The following is a 7,488-nucleotide window of genomic DNA, read 5'->3' on the forward strand; positions in this document are numbered from 1 at the left end:
ATACTTCTGGGTTTTGGTTTAACTCTATGTTTTTTATCTTCTGTTTGTAACAGGTAATGAGGAAACCTGAGTTTTGTGATTTTGTTTTGTTTCCTTTTGTCCCGATGGGAAATGTCATTGTAACTTCCCTGTAGCCAAAAATATGAACTTCACACTTTCTATAAACTGTGATAAATCATTGAGTCCTCTTTTTTCCAAGCACTATTTTATGATCACGGCCAGGCGGGGCATAACTACGCCCGTGTTAGAAGTTACGGAACAACATTGCCTCATCACTCCACTTTCTCACTATGGGTGCAACAGAATAGGATTCAAATGAGGGTTCAAATGGCACCTGAAGCCCTTCCATAGAACAGGCTACGGGAAATGACATTGCAGTCTATTTTTATAGACTCTGTGTAGGATATGAATTGATGACTTTAATGTCTTCTGGATTTGAAAGGAGAGTGTCAGAACATCAGCACTGACACCTTTGCACCAAAAGCTTACCAGACTCATTTTGATCTGGCCATCTATCCTGTTATGTAGTACCTTTTATTACACAACTATATTCCTAATTCTTTTAGACAGTCTGTGAGAATGAAAGAGATAAAGTATTTTGATAAGATGATGTATCAATCAACCTAGTAGTTTCACTGAAAGGAAATAAACAAATCATCTCTTAAATAAAATTCACCAGAGAAATAACTCAAAAATCTTCCATCTGTTAGTCCTTTGCTTTCAAGCAAATAAGGTGACTTTGCCTTCTTTCATCTCCTGGTACAAGACAGTCTTCACTAGGAGTGCTGGAATATACAAGAACTACATGAATTGCCTGATGGAGACAGCGAGCAGGAGTAGACAGTGTAATGAGTCCCAGGGCTGGGAGCTCTGCTCAGGGGACTGCAAATCCACACTTCTAAACTTGCTCAGCAAATTCTGTCTCTAAAGGCAGAATCTTAACTCACTCTCCCCATACAGGCTCACACATAGCCTTCTGTCCAAAGATCTGCAGGTTGGACTACCTACAATGAGAAGCAGATGCTATATTTATTTAATTCAATCAAATAATAAAAGTCTTCCTAATGTGTTTCTAGCAATGTCATTCAATCTTCTTCTCCTTAGTAGACTTGATAACAGAGAATTACAGCGTAGATCAGGAAAAGCTCATCCTTACCTGTTTCCACTGATGGAAGGTAGCAGTATGTACACCATGTATTAAGATTATGTTAGAGAGAAAGCAAAATACTAGTATGGACAGGAAATCACCAGAATATGCAAAAATGGAGAATTGAATGTTTCAAAAGATAGGATTTAAAAATGTAAAATAACAGAAAGAAAAACGAACCATCATGTGCAATATAGATGGGTAACATATTTTCTGTTCTTTTTAGACAGAAACGAGATTCTGACACCAGTTTATCACAAACTTAATTTTCCCTAAAGTCATGCCTTGCATGTAAGAAATATAGAAAATACATACATTGCATAATTTTTGTGCGTTTAAAAAAAAATGAAATAAAGCCACGATCATGTTGTACTTGGGCCTTGTGACATCTGTGTCCAGGTGCAGACGACTCATCTGCTCCAGTCTCGCTTGGCTGCCCTCTGCTCTGGATGCAAGACCAACATCTGCCAGCTCATATCCCTGGCTTGGCCTGTTGTGTTCAATCTCCAGTTTCATGTGACACATCTTCCTTCACTGTTTACCTTTTATTTTCAGGGGAGCACATTTTCCTTTAACAAATTTTCAAAGTACTAAATATCTTTATTTTAGTCTTCTACATGGGCGACATTTTGGCTTCCTGGAATATTCTCCTTGGAAAATTTCTTGATTGTCTCTCAGTTTGTTACTGAGGAGTTGTGGTCCATTTGGTGTTCTGACATATTTTTCCTCTTAGGGAAGTTGGTGAGTCGGTTATCTTGAACGTACCAAAGAATACAGCATTTCCATCCACTGGCTCAGGAAGCCATTTAGTGTGACCATATGTGACTTCTAGCTCTGGGAAATATTCCTGATTTATTCCATTGATAATGTCTTACCTCCATTTCCTCTGTTCTCCAGTTACAGAACTGCAATTACTCAGTTGGATCTCCTTTACTAATTTTCAATTTTTTCTTTTATTTCATATTTTCATGTTGTATTTATATATTACCTTCTTGCATATTTCCTTATTTTGATCATCTAACCCTTCTATTGATTTTTTTTAATGGATCAACATATTTGTAAATAGAAAGAGTATACCTTCATTTTATGAGTGGATATTTGTTTTGGTTCATTTTATATCTTCTTTTATATTTCCTTTAATTAATTTATGTAAGGTCAGTTCTTCCTGCCCTGTGTATGTTTCTTCCAAGTTTCCTTTTATGTTTATTTTTATCTATATTTTCATGTAAAAGAATCTCCTCATATGTCTGATTATCTCTCTCTGTTCATATATACAAGTGAGCCACTCAAATGAAGCTCCAAAGAGAGGCGAGAGTATTAAAAGATAGGCAACCTGAGTATCAAGTGGGAATATCTCTTTACAGTGAAAAATCTAAAAAGCTGGGTCTGTATATTATGCTAAGTGAAATAAGCTGGTGGAGAAAGACAAATGCATATTATTTCACTTACATATGGAGTCTAAAAACAAAATGAACAAAACAGCAGCAGACTCAGACACTGAGAAGTGACTGGTGGTGACCACGGGGGAGCAGTTGGGGTGGGTGGGTGAAAGAGGTGAAGGGGAAAAGAGGCACAAAATCTCGATCATAATATAAATTAGTCACAGGGATGAAAGTACAGCATAGAGAGTATAATAAATAGTTCTGTCATATCTTTCTATGTAGACATAGTAATTACACTAATTGGGGCAAAGATTTAATAATGTATGTAACTGTTGAATCTCTCTGTTGCATACTTGAAACCAATATTGTGTGTCAACTATGCTTCAATAAAAATATATCTAAAATAAAATACTAGGTCTGCGTCTTTCTTCTCTTCAACTGCCCAACTTCTATGGAGAGGATATTCCAGTCTCTCCCATAGGGATTATCAGCACAGCCGCCAGTATCATCAAACAGGTGGGAGTGAACTGGGTCCTCAGCTCAGGATGGGGATGGTCCCGTTAACTTCCCTGATCAGGTTGGTCATCTGTCTGCACCGTGACTGTACACCTCTGGTTCAAAGCCTCTGAAGAGAATCTTTGTGTTTCCACAAATACATGTAAATCTGAATCTCTTCATGAATGCTCCAAAACTGAAACAATGAAAATGAAAGTAATTAAAATTTTCTATCAGCATATAAATAAACATCTTTAAGTAACAAAGTCACCTCTGGGAACCCTACGGGAATTGAAGGTGAGTGATAGGGACCCAGAAGGCAGAAGATGTTGTGGGTTGCAGAGTTTCTGATTCCATGTGGTAGTCAGAATTATGAGCCAGTTCCCAATGACCTTGTCCGAGCATATAATCTTTCTTTGAGTGAGATTATGACTAGCTGTCACCCCCATGATTAGATTAGGTTGACTAGGTAGATTAGGTAACTAAGGCTGACTTAATTCAACCTGACAAATCTTATACAGGTTTGAATATATGTACATATTTATAGTGTGTGCATGTGTATCCACCCAATTTTTAGGCCTGTCTGATAAATAAAAACTTTTATACTTAAAACAGTAGTTGTCTAGGATATATCCAACCTGAATGATATGTTTTAACAAACTCGACACCAGGGGGAGCAGGAGCTTCTGGGAGGCTGAGACTCCTGCTGCTTGTGGAGGACAGGCACCCTCCATTGGTCCCAGTGAGATGAGAAAGGGCGGGTGGAAGATGCTTCCCCAGCCCTCACTCAGCCCAAGTGGTCAGGCGCTCCTGGGAGCCAACCCAAACGCTCCATCCTCCTTGCTGGTCTCTCAGCCCTGAGGAGCTTCTCAGCGCACCCGCCCACGTACTCACACAGCAGCCTCAGACTTTGCCACCAGGGAGGCAAAAGGAGGCCCAGCTTTCCTGACCCCTCTCAGCCCAGCTGGGGAGGTACCTGAGGGAGCCAGATCCAAACACTCCTTCCTCCTTGCTGGCAGCCCAGCCCCATGTGATGTGCTCCCCTTGCACCCCCACCCCCAGTCAGCCCAGCAGCACCACATCCCTGCGAGACAAGCAGACGACGGGCCCTCCTGCAACAATCTGAGCTACAGCACAGTTGCACAGCCCGCCAATGGCTTGGCTGACACAGACCAACCACTGCTGGCAGGCAGGCAGAGAGGCAGCTCCGCCCACTGCTCACCAGCAGCACCTGGGGCTCCACCTCAAGGAGAACCAGACAGAGGTGCAGAAGCCTGAGCTTCTTCAAAAAGCCATTACTCTCTAAACCTGGAGGCATAGTGGGTCCACCTAATACAAAGGAAGGAATACAGAATCCCAGACAAAATGAGGAAACAGAGGAATGTATTCCAAACAAAAGAAAAGGATGAGACACCAGGAAAATGTACAAAATCCAGGAAGAGAGAGCTTCACAGCTGAATTCTACCAAACAGTTAAAGAGCTAATATGAATACATCTTAAAGTTTTCCAAAAAATGCAAGAGGAGAGAAGACTTCCAAACTTATTCTATGAGTCCAGCATCACTTCAATAACAAAACCAGAATGCAGAAAAAAGATTACAAAATTATAGATCAATATCCCTCATGAACATAGATGTGATCATCACAAAATATTCACAAGCTGAATTCAAAAATACATGGGCTTAGCACAGGTGACTCCACTGGGGGCCTGCTGTTTCTACTTAATGTAAGCATAGAGCCCAGAGCTGTCTTAGCTTTTGGGGACTGACTGACTGGATACATGGTGTTTCTGATGAAGTGGAGTATTTACAGTAATATAAAAGTTGGGATTGCTAACATGGCACCCAGATAGGAGTGGCTCTATCTTGGGCCCAGAAATTTAATTGTCAGAGTTAAATGAGTAAATAAGTATAAAAAGGATGCGTGGCTCGAATCAAGTGGCTCACAATGCCAAACTGAGGCTTCATTACAGTTTCAGCTCTCCTAGAAATGGAATCTTAAACCACCCACCCGGGAATTGCCTGATCAGCATTAGTCAGGTCATCTGCCTGAGACACCTTGCCATTCCCCCACAGGGAAAGCAACCTTACAATCACCAATCTACTTTGTGCTGGTATGACTTCCACATTCCTGCTCATTTGTCCATAAAAACCTTTCATTTTTGTACAGCTCTTCAAAGCTTCTTTGTGCCCCAGACAGGGGCCCAAATAGGGTCAAGAAAAACTTTCTTCCCCTTCACTTTGGACTGTATTATGCAGAGAATGGTAATAAGTCATGTTCTTCACCCCAAAGGCTCTTCGGCACTACTTGTTAAATACATTAAAGATTTCTGCTATTTAAAAATTCAGGTAGTGACAGAAATAGCAGGAATTGGGAGCCAGACAGAACTTGGAGTAAATCTTTGGTGCAGGTTTACATAAACAAATGAGTTAACATGGAAGCTTCAAGCACCACATGGGTAAATAGGGACCATTAAAATCATGCTGATCTCTGACAAATGCAGGGGTTAAGATAAGAGAACATGACTCATAGCAAAAGTTACATAAACATCAGTTTCTTCTCACTAATAAAATAAAAACATGCATGACAAATAATGCTTTCAGATTTAAATCTTAAATCTTTGTTATCACTGTTACACATATTATTATAGGTTAACTTCTTAGTTTATCCAGAATCTTGCAGCAGACTTTGGGGAAAATGCCAAAAATCAGAGACACAGAATAAAAACAACATTTGATTTTATGAAAGTCTTTGTACGGGAATTTGGGGAAAAGGAAACACCCAACATGCTGAATTCTCATGTTTGGTGGCTGACCACTAAGAGAAGTGCTCAATTTGTCATCATCCTGACTAAAATACCCAGAAAGTTGTTAATGAATTTCCTACTTGGCACTCTGGTATATGTGGAAACTCATCTTTAACACTGCTTCTCTCACTTTGTACTTTGGATCTTTGTCCATCATCTACAGGAGGTTTTTGGGTGACACGTGTAGCTCATTCATCAGAACGCACAGTGTTGGAAGTTAAGTAGTCTCACCACAGTCCAGGAGAAGGCAAGCTGCGAGGCACGGGGAAAGACCAGATCTGACCCAGCGGTTGCAGACACCATCAGTGGCCCCTGATGGAGCTCAGCTGACGATCAGACTGGAGATGCCTGTCTCTCCCATTCATTCTTGCTCGATCCTTTCTGACCTCTTACGCAGCAGCAGCCTCCTCAATGCCCCCTTCACCTCTGTTTCGGAGGGTGTAGATCAGTGGCTCAGGAGCGAGGTGACTATGTTGTAGAAGAGGGTAAGGAACTTGCCCTGGTCCTGGGAGGAGCTCTTTCCTGGCTGCATGTACATGTAAATGACACTCCCATAGGAAAGAGAGACCACGGTGAGATGGGAGCCACAGGTGTTGAAGGCTTTGCGCCTCCCGGAGGAAGACTGAATTCCTCACACAGCCCTCACGGTGTGGCCATGGGAGCCCGGGATGAACATCATGGGGGCAGCACAGTGCCCGCTGCCAGGACAGCAACGGCACCCTTGACGGCAGCTGCCTTGGCACAGGCCATCCGGATAGAGGCTGGCATCTCACAGAGGAAGTGGTCCACACCGCGGTGGCCGCAGCAGGGTGAGCCAGGGTGACTGAGGACATAGTCAGGGGGCTGGTCATCCCACAGCCCCAGGCCACGGACACCAATCCCAGGCTGAGGCGCGGATTCATCATCTCCGTGTAGTGCGGGGGCTTGCAGACTGCAGCGGAGTGGTCGTGGGCCATGACGGCCAGGAGCAGGCACTCCTTGCCTCCCAGGCCAGGGAGAGGAAGAGCTGAAGGGCGCAGCCCAGGGAGCTGATGGTCTTGTCACGTGCAGTCAGGTAGTAGAGCAGCTGGGGGTTGGAGCTGCTGGTGAAACTGAGGCCCAGGAAGGACAGGTGGCAGAGGAAGAAGTACATGGGGGTGTAGAGGTGGGGGTCCAGCCGGGACACCAGGACAGTGGTGGTGTTGCCCATGAGGGTCAGGAGATACACAATCAAGATGACCACGAAGAGGATCCTCTCCAGATGGGGGTGGCCACAAAACTCCAAAAGGATGAAACTCTCCTGGGCCCTCTTGTGGGCGCTGTCCATCTCTACCGCACCTGAGGAGGAATATCAATTCTAGTAATGGCAGCAGACAATCTAATGGAGCACTTAGTTCGAGCCAGGCATCCTTCTCCGCTTTTTACACTTACTTACTCATTTAACTCCGACTGCAGTGATAAGGAGTTGGCACTCTGATTGTCAACAGAAAAGGAAACTGAGGCAGATGTGCTGTAAGCAAATGATCAGGCTGTGAAAAGGGGAACAGTTGATTCTGAGCCTGGACAATGGAGTGCAGGGTCTCATCCTTCCCTGCTGGTACTTCCTCTGACTCCAGGCACAGGAGAGGTAAGTCGGGATGTGGCCCAACGATCGACTCTTGTTGAGAATCAACGTTCCTA

At 43.3% G+C, this 7,488-nt stretch overlaps 1 pseudogene; it reads right to left on the reverse strand.

Annotated features, from left to right (window-relative positions):
• Window positions 1–6,218: 6,218 nt before the first annotated feature.
• On the reverse strand, window positions 6,219–7,135 carry LOC108396248 (olfactory receptor 2W3-like; annotated as a pseudogene).
• Between the last annotated feature and the right edge of the window lie 353 nt (window positions 7,136–7,488).

This window comes from Manis javanica, chromosome 14 (assembly GCF_040802235.1).
Source record: "Manis javanica isolate MJ-LG chromosome 14, MJ_LKY, whole genome shotgun sequence".
NCBI lineage: Eukaryota > Metazoa > Chordata > Mammalia > Pholidota > Manidae > Manis > Manis javanica.